We start from the raw sequence: 18,760 nt of genomic DNA on the forward strand, positions 1-18,760 counted from the left end.
ATTATTATTATTATTATTATTATTATTATTATTATTATTATTATTATTATTATTAGCTAAGCTACAACCCTAGTTGGAAAAGCAGGATGCTATAAGCCCAAGGGTTTCAACAGGGGAAAATAGCAGTGAGAAAAGGAAATAGATAAACTATAAGTTATGAACAATTAAATTGAAATATATTAAGAATAGTAACAACTTTAAAACAGATCTTTAATATATAAACTTTAAAAAGACTTATGTCAGCATGTTTAACATTTTTTTGCTACAAGTTTGAACTATTGAAATTATGCCTATTAAACTACCCAATTAGGAAGATCATTCCACAACTTGGTCACAGCTGGAATAAAACTTCTAGAATACCTTGTAGTATTGAGCCTCATGATGGAGAACACCTGACTATTAGAATTAACTGCATACTTAGTATTACGAAGAGGATGGTACTGTCCGGAAAATCTGAATGTAAAGGATGTTCAGAACTATGAAAAATGCATAACAAACTAAAAAAAACGACGGTGCCACAGATTAATATTTAGATCAAGAATTAGAAATATAATAGACTGTAAGTTCCTGTCCATCAAATTAAGATGAGACTCAGCAGCCGAAGACCAGACATGAGAACAATACTCGAAACAAGGTAGTATGAAAGAATTCAAAAAAGCATCTTCAGAATAGATTGATCACCGAAAATCTTATAAGACTTTCTCAATGAGCCATTTTTTTTTTTTGTGCCATAGAAAAAGACACACACCTAAAATTTCAAGAGTCATACAGAGTTAAATTAATGAAACATTATTAATGCTGAGATCCTGATGTTGAAGTGCAACTGTCCTTGGTTTAGTTACAATCATACTTTGAGTTTTGTTAGGATTCAACTTCATACCCCATAATTTCCACTATGCACTAATTTTAGCTAAATCTATATTAAGGGATTCAGAAACCTCTTTCAGGTGATGGAATCAATGCAAAGAGAGTAGCCTCTACATTCAGGTGATGGAATCAATGCAAAGAGAGTAGCCTCTACATTCAGGTGATGGAATCAATGCAAAGAGTAGCTTCTACATTCAGGTGATGGAATCAATGCAAAGAGAGTAGCCTCTACATTCAGGTGATGGAATCAATGCAAAGAGAGTAGCCTCTACATTCAGGTGATGGAATCAATGCAAAGAGTAGCTTCTACATTCAGGTGATGGAATCAATGCAAAGAGAGTAGCCTCTACATTCAGGTGATGGAATCAATGCAAAGAGAGTAGCCTCTACATTCAGGTGATGGAATCAATGCAAAGAGAGTAGCCTCTACATTCAGGTGATGGAATCAATGCAAACAGAGTAGCCTCTACATTCAGGTGATGGAATCAATGCAAAGAGAGTAGCTTCTACATTCAGGTGATGGAATCAATGCAAAGAGACTAGCTTCTACATTCAGGTGATGGAATCAATGCAAAGAGAGTAGCCTCTACATTCAGGTGATGGAATCAATGCAAAGAGAGTAGCCTCTACATTCAGGTGATGGAATCAATGCAAAGAGAGTAGCCTCTACATTCAGGTGATGGAATCAATGCAAAGAGAGTAGCTTCTACATTCAGGTGATGGAATCAATGCAAAGAGACTAGCTTCTACATTCAGGTGATGGAATCAATGCAAAGAGAGTAGCGTTATCTGCATATGCAAATGGCTTGTTTTCTACGCCAAACCACATGTCATGTGTATATAGTATGAAAAGTAATGGACCAAAAACACTACCCTGAGGAACACCAAATATCACATCCCCATACTCCTTATAGTGCCCATCGACAACAACTCTTTTCGATCTATGACTTAAAATTTCAATAATGATGTTGAGAAAACTCCGCCCCACTCCCAACGTTTAAGAATAAAAACAAAGGTATCATGATTAACATGGTCAATGGCGGCACTAAAATCAAGGCCAATCATAGGAACTTCCTTACCCCAATCAAGGGATTTCTGTACATTATTGAATATTGTAAGAAGGCCATCACATGTTCCAAGGCCTTTACGAAAGCCAAATTGCAAACTAGGGAACAGATGATTAGCTTTAGCAAACATATTTAGATGTTTTGCCAAAATGTTCAAAAACTTTAGATGATATAGGAGTTATGGAAATTGGTCGGTAATCAGTTGGACCTGAGCTACTATGAACACATTTATATAGTGGAGTAGTAACATTACTAATTCTCCAAGTGCTAAAAGCTCCTCTTCTTCCTAACTTGGGCAAAATAACATAACTTTTGAGCTAGGAAATCTGCAGCCTTTATAAAAATCAAAGGAAAAAATACTATTTGGGTCCACACCTCCATAACATCAAGGTCCATCAATAGAGCTGTAATTTCATGAGATCCTCTACCCAAACTGTCTAAGTAAAGTTATAAATTGTCCTTATTCATGTACCATCAGCACAAATAAATTCTGAGAATTTTAATAAACACGTTCATCGTGAAATTCGCTGTAAAAGAAATCATTTCATTCATACCACGTTTATCAACTTTTATATCCCTCGATCTTTATAACATAGAAATGCATGCTGGATATATTAAGAGCAATATGGGGAGAGGAAATAACGCCTAAAGACTGGAAGGAGTGGATAATGGTACCTATATTTAAGCAGAAAAGGTGATGTTATGGAATGTTGTAATTAATGGAATTAAGCTAACAGTATAGCTTGAAGGTTTTTGAGAGGGTACCAGAGTAGAGATTGAAAGAGAGTGTGAAGATTGGGATATAGCAGTTTGGATTCATGAGGGGGAGAGGGACTGTGTATGCCATCTTTATAGTAAGGAAGCTCAAGAAAAAGAAGCTTGATGGAAACCAGAAACTCTACTGTGCTTTTGTATATCTAGAGAATGCTTATGATAGAATACCAAGAGAAGTAATGTTTTGGTGCTTGAAGAAGAGGTAAGTCAAGGAGAAGTTGATTAGTACGGTAAAGATGATGTACAAAAGAACAAGGACCAAAGTAACAACTGCTGTTGTGGAAACAGAAACCTTTGAAATTAGTGTTGGGTTATACTAGGGGTCATTATTAATCCCATTTTTATTTGTGGTGGTTATGGATGTGTTACATGAAGAAATTCGAGATGAAGAGATGTGGGAGTTGCTATATTCCTGGACACCAACCACCCGTTCAGATAATAATAATAATAATAATAATAATAATAATAATAATAATAATAATAATAATAATAATAATATGCAGATAATTTGGTTTTTACCACTGAAAAAGAGGAAGACTTATAAATTAAGGGTTGTAGAATGGCAAGAGACTGAAGTGGGTGGCTTAAGAGTAAATGTAGATAAGACAGAGCCCATGGTGAGCATTAAGGAATATAGGGTCTCAATAGCTATACATGAAAATAGAGGTTTGGTTATAAAACAGTTGGAACAAATTAGATACTTGGGATATACTATAAGTCAGGAGGGAGTATGTGAGGCTGAAATTGAAAATAGGATAAAAGCAGTCTAAGTCAAAAATCAAACTATATATTAAAACAATAAGTTATATATAAGTTCCCTTTCTAATGGATAGCTTTTCATAAAATATACTTAATACTTAAAATATAAAATAGTATTACTTTAAAAACCTATACACACTGAGAGGGTGTAATTTGCTCTTTCAAATTAAAATTTTCAATAAATTAGTATCATTCATAAATCAAAGAAAATTGTGGCGGGACCGGCAGGTTCCTGTGTCGATAAGGCGTTTCCCAGCAACGTCGAAAAGTAGTCCGTGGTGAGCGAGGAAATCTGCACCGAGGAGGGGGCGACTGACGTCAGCGATGGCGAATGGCCAGGAGTACGAATGGCCCATGATAGATATCCTGAGGACCCTAGTCCCATAACACCGTATGGGAGACCCGTTAGCGGCGACGAGCGACGGGGCGTCTTTGCTGGGACCACGGTCTAGGTCGGCTTGTGACGGCAGGAACGTTGACTGCATAGCGCCGGTGTCGACTATGAGTCTATGGTTGGAGACGGTGTCGAGGATATAGAAACCATTCTTGCTTTGGTTTCCTGCAGCTGCGATGGTGGTAGGTGGTTTCTTCTGGCGTAATCTTCTAGGGAAATTGCATGGTGCCCTACATTTCTTGGCATCGCTGCCGAAATGCTGATGGTAGAAACACCACGCTGGATTAGGCCTAGGGCTCGGACGTGTCGGTTGCTGTGGTTTCCTCCTTGCCAGAGCGTTGATCTCGTAGTCGTCGTCAGGAAGCGTTGCTGAAGTCTATGAAAGAGCAGCTGAAGGAGGAGAACAAAGACGATACTGATGATGCCCCGATGCGGGATGCTTTGGAGGCCTCGTGGAGCTTCTGAGCCTTCGACAGGAGTTCGTTCATCGGGAGCGTGTCGGCGTCCGTCAATTGGGCCCTTACGTCCTGCGGCAGGCGTCGAAGGAAAATCTCGCGACGTCGGCCGTTGCTGTCAGTCTCGGGAAGCATTAGCAGGCCGGTCAACTCGTCCCACGCCTCGACAGGAGAGGTGTCACCCATAGGTTTGCCGGCGAGATCCAGGACTTTCTGTGCCCTTGCTGAAACGGAGAGTAAGTAGATACCGATTAGTTTCGTTCTCAGTCGTCGTAGGAAACTTGGCCAGCCTGGGCGTCGAGCCATGGGGAAATCTTGTAGAATACCTCCTCTGGGATGGAGGTGAGAACGATGTCGCCCTTGGCGCAGGAGTCGCTGAGCTTAGTAACTCGGAACGTCTGCTCTCAGGAACCAGGAAGCGGTGCTGTGTTGAGAAAACGGCGGCAGTTTGACTTTGGGCGTGGAGGCGAGGCCGTTGGGTGTGATGGGCGGGTTGAATCCGCCATTGTGGTCAGTCGACGGGTCGGCGAAGAGGTGGGAAGTTGAGATGTCGGTTAAGCTCATCCTACTGCCTTACAAACGCACCGAGGTATGGGAACACCAAAGGCCGAAGCTCACGCCTAAGGTAACGGAGTAAAAGAAGGTAGCACGGTCGTAATAAGTCCGTTAATGGCAACGCCGTAACTGCTGATGCTACTTCAACTCCGGGGTCACCAGTTGTAAGGACAGGGAGACGAGCTATCACCAACAACAACTGACAGTTATTCAAACAGGTGCGAGAATATAATACAAAGTGCGGACGGCAATCTAGCATGCGCGCTGGCGCCAATCTGGCTTGAACCAACCGCCACAAAATGTGTGTTTTTTCACACGTACAAATACTTGAAATACAAGTCAATAGAAATATGTAGCGAAATGATAAATACATGAAATTGCAGCTCTGAGGGAGCGGAACAAACATATACAGTTAGCCACAGTGTGGCGAAAGGAGAATTTAAATGAAATGAAGAATTCGATGAGAATGTTGGACGACGGAGGGAGCGATGTCCTTACAAAACCAATATAGGAAGATAAAATAAAATGTATGATAAATAATATTGAATGGGAATATAAAATGAGTTGATTTTATAAGGTGTAGGATAATAAAACAAGTAATTCTAGGGTCAAAAGTAATATGTATACGGGGTATTACATAAGTAATCAAGTAATAGACTTGAACAGAGCTGGTAGAGAGAGGGAGAGTTACATTTCACAGTTAGGGAAGAAGAAATCCTATTGGTGGGGGAAAAGTTTCTGCGCAGGGAGGCGGGGTTTTTGCGCAGAAGATCGAAAACTGGTATGTACGAACGTACGTACGTGAGCATGCTAATGTTAGCATGGATTGCTAACATTTGATCTACATCAGACATTGGCAGCACTGGTTACTGTATTTTTTCATGAGGTATAGCCTTTGCAACGGCGCCTCCAAAGTTTATCCAGTTATACTGTTTTGTCTTTTCCTCCGGTTATTATAAATCCAAGAAGGTAATGTATAGAGAAGAAAATGTTTGTTTTACGGCTATACATCGTTTCCCCAGTATGTTTTCCCCACCCACAACCCCAAGTTCCCACTGAGGTCCCCCATTACCGTAGGATATATATATATATATATATATATATATATATATATATATATATATATATATATATATATATATATATATATATATATATATGTATGTATGTATGTATGTATGTATGTATGTATGTATGTATGTATATATATATATATATATATATATATATATATATATATATATATATATATATATATATATATATATATATATATTTCTGAAACTATTCATTTGCAACGGGAACGAGTGTCATTTTCGAAGAGAGAGTAATTTTTTCTAGAAGAAAAAGTAGTTTTTTTTAACAACATTAAAACAGACCTTTAATATATAAACTTAAAAAAAGAATTATGTCAGCATGTTTAACATAAAAACACTACAATAATACCGCTAATTCAATTCAAAGTTAGAAATTCAATTTGGCTGTTTTAAATTCTTAAAGAAAATAATTAAGAAAAAAAACAAAATAAATTGGCTAAAGGCTAACATATTGAGTTAACTTACGATTTTCCGGACTCTATATTAAAGAGCTCGTGATAAAAATGTGTTTTTTTTTTTCGAAAGTTATCGAAAAGGATACTGAAATCTAATTAATGGGGTAAATTTCCGATAAAGTACATGAAATATATTACAGTATAATACTTAAAGAACCAAACTTTAAGCGACGTATATCCTTTTAGTAGGGTTACCCATAAAACGGTTTTCTGTAATGAATTCATGGGATCCATTTTCTTTAGTGTTGAGGATTTGGATGAGTTTATAAAATTCCATGTTTTCGTATATTTACTATCACATAAACAGTAAATAACAATGATTCACGAATGACTTATTCCATATTTTGAAAATAAAGAATATATAGATGAAAAAAAAAACAAGGTTACGTAGAGCGGGATTCGAACCGTCGACAAAAGGAATCGTCGACGGGTCGTGACCCCCGTTCTGTTACACCGAAGTGCTTCCACATTACTTTGACTACGACTTTCCCCCTTCCTGGACTCACGACTCAGTCGAAACTTCCACGTCATATGTGAGACATCAGGTCAGGATTAAGCTTCACAACCCGGCACTTTCTGCCTCGAGTCCGAGGAGTTTCCCCAGGATCCAGGTGGACCCCGTAAGCGGAACGCCCACCGACGAACTGAAGGAAACTGGGTCTGGGCATGCTTTCAGCAGCATTTCTTCACCTGTCACTTAAATCGGAGATAGAATACAAGTAGTAGTGGTAGTAGTAGTACACATCTTAACAGGTGGTAATAGTACATATCTTAACAGGTAATAGTAGTAGTAGTAGTAGAACATATCTTAACAGGTAGTAGTAGTAATAGTAGTAGTAGTACATATTTTAACAGGTAGTAGTAGTAGTAGTACACATCTTAACAGATAATAGTAGTAGTAGTAGTACATAGCTTAACAGATAGTAATAGTAGTACATAGCTTACCAGATAGTAGTAGTGGTAGTAGTAGTAGTAGTAGTAGTTAACAGATAGTAGTAGTAGTAGTAGTACATAGCATAACAGGTAGTAGTATATAGCTTAACAGATAGTAGTAGTAGTAGTATATAACTTAACAGATAGTAGTAGTAGTAGTAGTAGTAGTACATAGCTAGAAAGGTAGTAGTAGTAGTAGTAGTATATAGCTTAACAGATAGTAGCAGTAGTAGTAGTATATAACTTAACAGATAGTAGTAGTAGTAGTAGTAGTACATAGCTTAAAACGTAGTAGTAGTATATAGCTTAACAGATAGTAGCAGTAGTATATAATTAAACAGATAGTAGTAGTAGTAGTAATATCATATAGCTTAACAGGTAGTAGTAGTAGCAGTAGTACATATATTTACAGGTAGTAGTAGTAGTAGTAGCAGTATTAAATAGCTTAACAGGTAGTAGTAGCAGCAATAGTAATAACATAGCATACGTCACTTTAATTAATAAATAGAAGGATCACTCCTATACTGATTGATCAACACTGACTGCCTATTAAAGCAAAAATTGAGTTTAAAATATGTACAATAAACCATCAAATTATCAGAATCAGACGACCAAAAATATCTAAAAGAATTGCTACATATTGTGCAGCCAACAAATCGTTTTGACACGAGAATAATTACAGATGATTTCAAATTATTGGAACCAAGATATTATTATTATTATTATTAGCTAAGCTACAACCCTAGTTGGAAAAGCAGGATGCTATAAGCCCATGGGTTTCAACATGGGAAAATAGCCCAGTGAGAAAAGGAAATAGATAAACTTTAAGTTATGAACAATTAAAATGAAATATATTAAGAACAGTAACAACATTAAAACAGATCTTTAATATATAAACTTAAAAAAGACTTATGTCAGCATGTTTAACATAAAAACATTTGCTACAAGTTTGAACTTTTGAATTATGCCTATTAAACTACCCAATTAGGAAGATCATTCCACAACTTGGTCACAGCTGGAATAAAACTTCTAGAATACTGTGAAGTATTGAGCCTCATGATGGAGAAGGCCTGGCTATTAGAATTAACTGCATACTTAGTATTACGAAGAGGATGGTACTGTCCGGAAAATCTGAATGTAAAGGATGTTCAGAGCTATGAAAAATGCATAACAAACTAAATGAATGATGGTGCCACAGATTAATATCTAGATCAAGAATAAGGTATTCAAAAGACCGTAAGCTCCTGTGCAACAAATTAAGATGAGAATCAGCAGCTTAAGACCAGACAAAAGAACAATACTCGAAACAAGGTAGAATGAAAGAATTAAAAAAAAATCTTCAAAATAGATTGATCGCCGAAAATCTTAAAAGACTTTCTCAATAAGCCTTTTTTTTTGGGGGGGGGGGCAATTGAAAGAAACACAGAGTTTCTCATAAGTAAACTTGATATGGTGAATCACACCTAAAAATTTTAAAGAGTCATACAAAGTTAAAGAAACATTATCAATGCTGAGATCCAGATGTTCAGGAGCCACGGTCCTTGGCCTACTTACAATCATACTTTGATTTTTGTTACGGATTCAACTTCATGCACCATAATTTCCACCATGCACTAATTTTACCTAAATCTATATTAAGGGATTCAGAAACCTCATATCTACAATCAGGAGATGGAATCGATGCAAAGAGAGTAGCATCATCTGCCTATGCAAAGAACAGCTTGTTTTCTAGACCAAACTACGTGTTATGTGTATATCGTATGAAAAGTAATGGACCAAAAACACTACCCTGAGGAACACCAAATATCACATTCCTATACTCACTATGGTATCCATCAACAACAACTCTTCACGAAATATTACTTAAAAATTCAATAATGATATTGAGAAAACACCCTCCCGCTCCCAAAGTTTGAGTTTGAAAACAAGGGCCTCATGATTAACACGGTCAAAGGCAGCAATAAAATCAAGGCCAATCACACATAAGGGTGGGAGAGATCACTAAAGATTACCAAAGCCTTTGCTTTTTTCATATTTCTCACATCCTGAAAGGTAACGATCTTTATATATTTATAGGACACTGAAGATTTAAGCTGCTTATTTCCTTGTAACATTTGAATTTTTTTTTAATTCCCTGTTTTATCAATTACTAGTCTTCTATATTTGCTGTAGTTACTCTGCTATGTAAATTATTCAAAAACGCTATTTGAAGGATACGGGGTGTAAACTGAAGGCAATCCTGGAATTAGTTAAGCGTGTTTACCCATTCAATACCCGTGATTCCGTGAGTTCTGGTTCGTCCCAACACCATACTCCCAAGGTAATAGCCCTCCCATCCAACCCACCACCACCACCACAAAAAAAAAAAAAAAAAAAAAAAAAAAAAAAAAAAAAAAAAAGGTTGTCCCAACACCCTACTTCTCCGCTGAGTGCCCATCCATCAAATCTTCCGCAAAAGAAGAAGTTGTCCCGAGGAAAAAAGAAGATACCACTCGAAGACTCCGACTTCAGTGACTTCGAGTAATGGTGGTGCGGTTGTAAAGGTTACGAGTTATCCCGGAAGCTGTACAAGTCTATAAAATACGAAATAATGATAGCAAATAGCAGAGAAGAAAAAGTAGTTGTAATGGGAGACTTCAACTGTAAAGTAGGAAGCATAATAAAAAAAACAATAGAAAGGAGATTACAAAATCAGGCAAAATGTTAAGAGATTTGGCAGAGGAGTCCAACGTGATAATTGCAAATAGCAACCCCGAAATGCAGAGGGACTTGGACGAGAATTGAAAAAGAGAAGAAATCAGTGATAGATTATGCTCTAGTTAGAGAAGAGGACGAAGAAGGTATTAGTAGCATGGTAATTGACGAAGAGAAATTGATAACACCCTACAGAATATCAAAAGAAATGGGGTATTCTGATCACTGTGCCATCCTACTCGAAATGAATTGGTTGACCCTAAACAAGAAAGAAAGAAAGGTTAGATTCAAAATAGTCTGGAACCATTTAAAAGTCCACAAAGATAAAAAGGAACTTATAAAGATTGCCAAAGAAAAAGCTAGTGTAAGAATAAAATATTCAAAATGGCAAGAAAAAGTGCAAGAAATATTAAGAAAATGTAGTGTAAAAGAGACAAACAGAAAAAACAAGAGGTCCAAAGAATTAAGGAAATTAATGAAACTCAAAAGAACCTTAAAAAAAGAATTGTATTAATCTTGGAAAGGAAAACAATGAGGTCAAGAGAAGAATGAAAGTACAGGAGAGCCTCGTAGACCTATACATACAAGAAGAAAAACAAAAAGAGGAAGGTTTAAGAATAATCAAGCAAGTAGACGAGATCAAAGCAAAAGGAGGTATGAACAGCACAGCCTTCTGGGAATTCAAGAAGAAAGTAGATGGAAAAAATGCCAGTAAATGTACAGCAATCAGAGCAAAGGATGGAGAAATAATAGAGGATGTTGAAGAAATAAAGATAGAATATGAGAAATTCTATAGTGATTTATTTAAGCTAGAAAATCCCCAAAGTGAAGAAGAGACCCTGACAGAAGAAATCAACAACATGTTTGATAAATGGCTGTCAGGAAGTGACAGAGTGAGATCCAACAAGGAAGAAAAAATAACATATCAAGAAGTAGAAGCCATCGTAAAAAGCCTGAAAGACAAATACACAACGGACAGGCAAGGATTGAACAATGTTGTGATTAAAATGATGGGGAAAGAAATAATAGAAAGTCTGAAGCTGATACTAACAGAAATTGACGAAAGCATATGTATCCCTAAAGAGTGCGAAAAGATGTGGATACTTTCAATCCACAAAAAGGGAAATAAAATGGAACTAGAAAATAAAAGAGGCTTATTTATCACAAGCATAATTAGTAAAATATACGAGAAAATAAGGATGAAAAAATATAAGGACAGATTCAAAGAAGAGATGAGTCGATTCCAGTGTGGAGGCATTGAAGGAAGATCTACGGCCGATCATCTTCTTACACTAAATGCAGTAATAGACTATAATGCCTATTTGGGAGGGTCGACATACGCATGGTTCTGTGATGCGTATAAGTACTTCGATAAGCTAGACCTAAAGGACTGCATAAAAGAAATGGGAAAAATGATATGATGCAAGGAAGCATTGATAGTTAAAAAAATGAATAAAAAAGGTAGAGCAGCCATCAACTGTCCAGCAGGTACAACAGAAGATATAAAGATTGAAGGAAATGTGAGACAAGGAACGATATATGGACCCAAGCTATGCAGTACAGCAACTGACAAAGTCAATAGCATTAGCAGAAAAAATATAACATTGATAAGAAATATTGAAATAGAATCACTGGTATTTGTAGATGATATAATGTTTCCCACAGGAAGGAAAGAAGGTATCGAAAGTGCCATAAGTAATTGTCATAGCTTGGAGACCCTAAAGAAATTCACTATCAACACCAACCCCCCCAAAATCGGGTGTATTAAGAATTAACTAAAGAAAGAATGAGAAAGAGGAGGAGATTGAAACCAAAGTGAAGAACGGAAAAGTAAGTTTAGTTAAGGAATATAAGTATCTGGGTGAATGGTACACAGAGAAGGGAAACAAAGAATTGAGTATCAGTAAAAAAAAAAAGCCAGAGGGTCGCATATATGACCCAAGAAATATGAAAATATGGGGATACGAGAAAAGTAAGAAAGATGGCATTGGAAGTCAGAAAGAAAATATATGAAACAGTAGTAGTACCAACAATATTTGCCAACGTGGAGACCTGGAGTGTAATTAGGGACAAAGATATGAAAGATCTGGAAAACCTCCAATACAAGATAATAAGAAATATGTATGAACTACCTGCGAGTACTCCATATTGGGACATACTTGCAGAAATAGGAATATGGCCGGTGTCCTGCAGAATTGAATATAAGAAATTAATGCTCTTCCATAATATCATAAACTCCGAGGAAAAAAGATTAGTAAGAGAGATAATTGAGGATCAGTTGAAGAACCTGTATGGAAAGTGCTGGAACAAGAGCGTAGAAGAAATCTGCAGTAAATATGGGATGGAAGTTGAAGAAATAAGAAATTGGGGGAAAAGGACCCTGGAAAAAGAAATCAAGAAAAGAATTATGGAAAAAATAGAAGAAACTATTGAAGAAAAAAAGAAAATAATGAAAAAATTAAGATTTATTAAAGGAAATGGCCCACTGCCTTATATCAGAGAAATGAATCTAGATAAAGCATCCCTTGTGATGAAAGCAAGATTAAATATGCTCAACTTAAAAGCAAATTTAAAGGGAAAATATGAAGATAATTTGTGTGACTTGTGCAAAGAGGAAGAAGATACTACCGAACATTTATTTCTATGCCCAAAATTAGGACAGCTAAAGAATGGAGAAATAAGTTTAGGTACGCTGAAAAATCCTAGCAGGGATCTGGCTGCATTTATAGGCAGGGCAATGCATATAAAAGAAGAATTTAAGAAGTCCAAACTGATTACCACAATAGGTTGCCAAAACTGATGATAGCAAGGTGTTATCCTATCTAATTTCAAGGTAGAAGGGAGTAAAAGTAAAGATTGAGAATCTCATTATGATATTAATTTATTTAAGGTACAGGTGATATAAACTTAATAACAATAATAAGAATAAGCTTAGAAGCTTTGCACCTATCTATAAAGAGATAGAGTGCCCGCAAACTTATTTTGCGGAGTGAGCAATAAGGAACCAGGAACCAGCAACCAGGTGTGATCTTGGCCACATGTATGTATGATGACGGCCGATTAAGAATAGGGGAGCGTAAGTGGGGTGGCAGGGGGGCAATAGCTCCCTTACCATAGGTTTCAGACTAGGAATATGGCAATATAAGGGAGGCCGCTAGGGGCGTTAGCGCCCCCCCCCCCCGCATTAAGTAAGGACACGGATGGTAGGTAAGGTTAGGTGGGGCCGTTCAAGTTAGGTAATGTTCTTTTGTAAAGGTTTTGCAGCACAACAGAAATGGTTTTTGTAGTACAGCAGCCTCGTTTCCCGACCGGATAGAAAACGGGAACGAGTGTCATTTTCGAAGAGAGCGTAATTTTTTTTCTATAAGAAAAAGTAGTTATTTTACTAGTTTACATTGTCCTGTAATACACTACAATAATACCATATTTTTATTCGTTTACCAGTCACTAAATGACTGTTTGCTAATCAATTCAAAGGTAGATATTCAATTTGGCTGTTTTAAATTCTTAAAGTAAATAATTAAGAAAAAAACAAAATGAATTGGCTAAAGGCTAACATATTGAGTTTAACTTACGTTTTTCCGGACTCTATATTAAAGAGCTCGTGATGAATTTTTTTTTTTCGAAAGTTATCGAAAAGGATACTGAAATTTAATTAATGGGGTAAATTTCCGATAAAGTACATGAAATATATTACAGTATAATACTTAAAGAACCAAACTTTAAGCAACGTATATCCTTATAGTAGGGTTACCCATAAATCGGTTTTCTGTAATGAATTCATGGGATCCATTTTCTTTAATGTTGAGGATTTCGATCAGTTTATAAAATTCTATTTGGTAAACAAAATAAGTAATATTTTCGTATATTTACCATCATATAAACAGTAAATAAAAATGATTCACGAATGACTTATTTCACATTTTGAAAATAAAGAATATATAGATGAAAAAAAAACAAGGTTACGTAGAGCGGAGCGGGATTCGAACCAGCGACAAAAGGAATCGTCGATGGGTCGTGACCCCCGTTCTGTTACACCGAAGTGCTTCCCCATTACTTTGACTACGACTTTCCCCCTTCCTGGACTCACGACTCAGTCGAAACTTCCACGTCATATGTGAGACATCAGGTCAGGATTAAGCTTCACAACCCGGCACTTTCTGCCTCGAGTCCGAGGAGTTTCCCCGGGATCCAGGTGGACCCCGTAAGCGGAACGCCCACCGACGAACTTAAGGAAAGTGGGTCTGGGCATGCTTTCACCAGCATTTCTTCACCTATCACTTAAATATTTTTGAATCGGAGATGAGAGGATACAGGTGGTGGTAGTAATAGTAGTCTTAGTAGTACATATCTCAACAAGTAGTAGTAGTAGTAGTAGTAGTAGTAGTAGTAGTAGTAGTAGTACATAGATTAAAAGGTGGTGGTGGTAGTAGTAGTAGTACATTACAAATAGTAGTAGTCGTACATATATATATATATATATATATATATATATATATATATATATATATATATATATATATATATATATATATATATATATATATATATATATCGTTATATATATGTATATATATATATAAATAAATAAAGTAGTAGTAGTAGTAGTAGTAGTAGTAGTAGTAGTCGTGATAGTAAATAGCTTAACAGGTAGTAGTAGAAGTAGTAGTTTTACACAGCTTATCAGGGGGGCAGTAGTAGTAGCAATAGTAATAACATAGCATACGTCACTTTAATTAATAAATAGAAGGATCACTCCTATACTGATTGATTAACAATAACTGTCTATTAAGGCAAAAATTGAGTTTAAAATATGTACAATAACCCATAAAATTATCAGAATCAGACGACCAGAATATCCAAAAGAATTGCTACATATTGTGCAGCCAACAAATCGTGTTGACACGAGAATAGTTACAGATGATTTCAAATTATTGGAACAAAGATATTATTATTATTATTATTATTAGCTAAGCTACAACCCTAGTTGGAAAAGCAGGATGCTCTAAGCCCAAGGGTTTCAACAGGAGAAAATAGCACAGTGAGAAAAGGAAATAGATAAACTATAAGGTATGAACAATTAACATGAAATATTTTAAGAACCGTAACAACATTAAAACAGATCTTTAATATATAAACTTAAAAAAAGACTTATGTCAGCATGTTTAAAATAAAAAAAATTGCTACAAGTTTGAACTTTTGAAATTATGCCTATTAAACTACCCAATTAGGAAGATCATTCCACAACTTGGTCACAGCTGGAATAAAACTTCTAGAATACTGTGTAGTATTGAGCCTCATGATGGAGAAGGCCTCACTATTAGAATTAACTGCATACTTAGTATTACGAAGAGGATGGTACTGTCCGGAAAATCTGAATGTAAAGGATGTTCGAGAACAATGAAAAATGCATAACAAACTAAATGAACGACGGTGCCACAGATTAATATCTAGATCAAGAATTAGAAATTTAATAGACTGTAAGTTCCTGTCCATCAAATTAAGATGAGACTCAGCAGCCGAAGACCAGACATGAGAACAATACTCGAAACAAGGTAGAATGAAAGAATTAAAAAAAAAGCATCTTCAGAATAGATTGATCACCGAAAATCTTATAAGACTTTCTCAATAAGCCATTTTTTTTGTGCCATAGAAAAAGACACAGACCTAATGAGTTTCTAAAAAGTAAACTTGCTGTCGTGAATCACACCTAAAATTTCAAGAGTCATACAGAGTTAAATTAATGAAACATTATTAATGCTGAGATCCTGATGTTGAAGAGCAACTGTCCTTGGCTTAGTTACAATCATACTTTGAGTTTTGTTAGGATTCAACTTCATACCCCATAATTTCCACCAAGTACTAATTTTAGCTAAATCTATATTAAGGGATTCAGAAACCTCAGACCTACATTCAGGTGATGGAATCAATGCAAAGAGAGTAGCGTTATCTGCATATGCAAATGGCTTGTTTTCTACGCCAAACCACATGTCATGTGTATATAGTATGAAAAGTAATGGACCAAGAACACTACCCTGAGGAACACCAAATATCACATCCCTATACTCCTTATAGAGCACATCAACAACAACTCTTTTCGATCTATGACTTAAAATTTCAATAATGATGTTGAGAAAACACCGTCCCACTCCCAACGTTTCAGAATGAAAACAAAGGTATCATGATTAACATGGTCAATGCCGGCACTAAAATCAAGGCCAATCATAGGAACTTCCTTACCACAATCAAGGGATTTCTGTACAGCATTGGATATTGTAAGAAGGCCATCACATGTTCCAAGGCCTTTACTAAAGCCAAATTGCAAACTAGGGAACAGATGATTAGCTTTAGCAAACATATTTAGATGTTTTGCCAAAATGTTCAAAAACTTTAGATGATATAGGAGTTATGGAAATTGGTCGGTAATCAGTTGGACCTGAGCTACTATGAACACATTTATATAATGGAGTAGTAACATTACTAATTCTCCAAGTGCTAAAACCTCCTCTTCTTCCTAACTTGTGCAAAATAACATAACTTTTGAGCTAGGAAATCTGCAGCCTTTATAAAAAACAAAGGAAAAAATTCTATTTGGGTCCACACCTCCATAAGCATCAAGGTCCATCAATAGAGCTGTAATTTCATGAGATCCTCTACCCAAACTGTCTAAGTAAAGTTATAAATTGTCCTTATTCATGTACCATCAGCACAAATAAATTCTGAGAATTTTAATTAACACGTTAATCGTGAAATTCGCTGTAAAAGAAATCATTTCATTCATACCACGTTTATCAACTTTTATATCCCTCAATCTTTATAACATAAGAATGGATGCTGGATATATTAAGAGCAATATGGGGAGAGGAAATGATGCCTAAAGACTGGAAGGAGCGGATAATGGTACCTATATTTAAGCAGAAAAGGTGATGTTATGGAATGTGGTAACTAATGGAATTAAGCTAACAGCATAGCTTGAAGGTTTTTGAGAGGGTACCTGAGTAGAGATTGAAAGAGAGTGTGAAGATTGGGAAATAGCAGTTTGGATTCATGAGGGGGAAAGGGACTGTGGATGCCATCTTTATAGTAAGGAAGCTCAAGAAAAAGAAGCTTGATGGAAACCGGAAACTCTACTGTGCTTTTGTATATCTAGAGAATGCTTATGATAGAATACCAAGAGAAGTGATGTTTTGGTGCTTGAAGAAGAGGCAAGTCAAGGAGAAGTTGGTTAGTATGGTAGAGATGATGTACAAAAGAACAAGGACAAAAGTAACAACTGCTGTTGTGGAAACAGAAACCTTTGAAATTAGTGTTGGGTTATACCAGGGGTTATTATTAAGCCCATTTTTATTTGTGGTGGTTATGGATGTGTTACATGAAGAAATTCCAGATGAAGAGATGTGGGAGTTGCTATATTCCTGGACACCAACCACCCGTTCAGATAATAATAATAATAATAATAATAATAATAATAATATGCAGATAATTTGGTTTTTACCACTGAAAAAGAGGAAGACTTATAAATTAAGGGTTGTAGAATGGCAAGAGACTGAAGTGGGTGGCTTAAGAGTAAATGTAGATAAGACGGAGCCCATGGTGAGCAGTAAGGAATATAGGGTCTCAATAGCTATACATGAAAATAGAGGTTTGGTTATAAAACAGTTGGAACAATTTAGATACTTGGGATATACTATAAGTCAGGAGGGAGTATGTGAGGCTGAAATTGAAAATAGGATAAAAGCAGTCTTAGTCAAAAGTCAAACTATATATTAAAACAATAAGTTATATATAAGTTCCTTTTCTAATGGATAGCTTTACATAAAATATACTTAATACTTAAAATATAAAATAGTATTACTTTAAAAACCTATACACTCTGAGAGGGTGTAATTTGCTCTTCCAGATTAAAATTTTCAATAAATTAGTATCATTCATAAATCAAAGAAAATTGTGGCGGGACCGGCAGGTTCCTGTGTCGATGAGGCGTTTCCCAGCAACGTCGACGAGTAGTCCGTGGGGAGCGAGGAAATCTGCACCGAGGAGGGGGCAACTGATTTCAGCGATGGCGAATGCCCAGGAGTACGAATGGCCCATGATAGATATCCTGAGGACCCTAGTCCCATAACACGGTATGGGAGACCCGTTAGCGGTGATGAGCGAGGGGGCGTCTTTGCTGGGACCACGGTCTAGGTCGACATGTGACGGCGGGAACGTTGACTGCATAGCGCCGGTGTCGACCATGAGTCTATGGTTGGAGACTGTGTCGAGGATATAGAAACCATTCTTGCTTTGGTTTCCTGCAGCTGCGATGGTGGTAGGTAGTTTCTTCTGGCGTAATCTTCTAGGGAAATTGCATGGTGCCCTACATTTCTTGGCATCGCTGCCGAAATGCTGATGGTAGAAACACCACGCTGGATTAGGCCTAGGGCTCGGACATGTCGGTTGCTGTGGTTTCCTCCTTGCCAGAGCGTTGATCTCGTCGTCGTTGTCAGGAGGCGTTGCTGAAGTCTATGGAAGAGCAGCTGAAGTAGGAGAACGAAGACGATACTGATGATGCCCCGAGGCGGGATGCTTTGGAGGCCTCGTGGAGCTTCTGAGCCTTCGACAGGAGTTCGTTCATCGGGAGCATGTCGGCGTTGCGTCCATCAATTGGGCCCTTACGTCCTGCGGCAGGCGTCGAATGAAAATCTCGCGAGATAGGCTAATCTCGCGC

The sequence above is a fragment of the Palaemon carinicauda genome, chromosome 42, assembly GCF_036898095.1.
Source record: "Palaemon carinicauda isolate YSFRI2023 chromosome 42, ASM3689809v2, whole genome shotgun sequence".
Classification (NCBI taxonomy): Eukaryota; Metazoa; Arthropoda; class Malacostraca; order Decapoda; family Palaemonidae; genus Palaemon; species Palaemon carinicauda.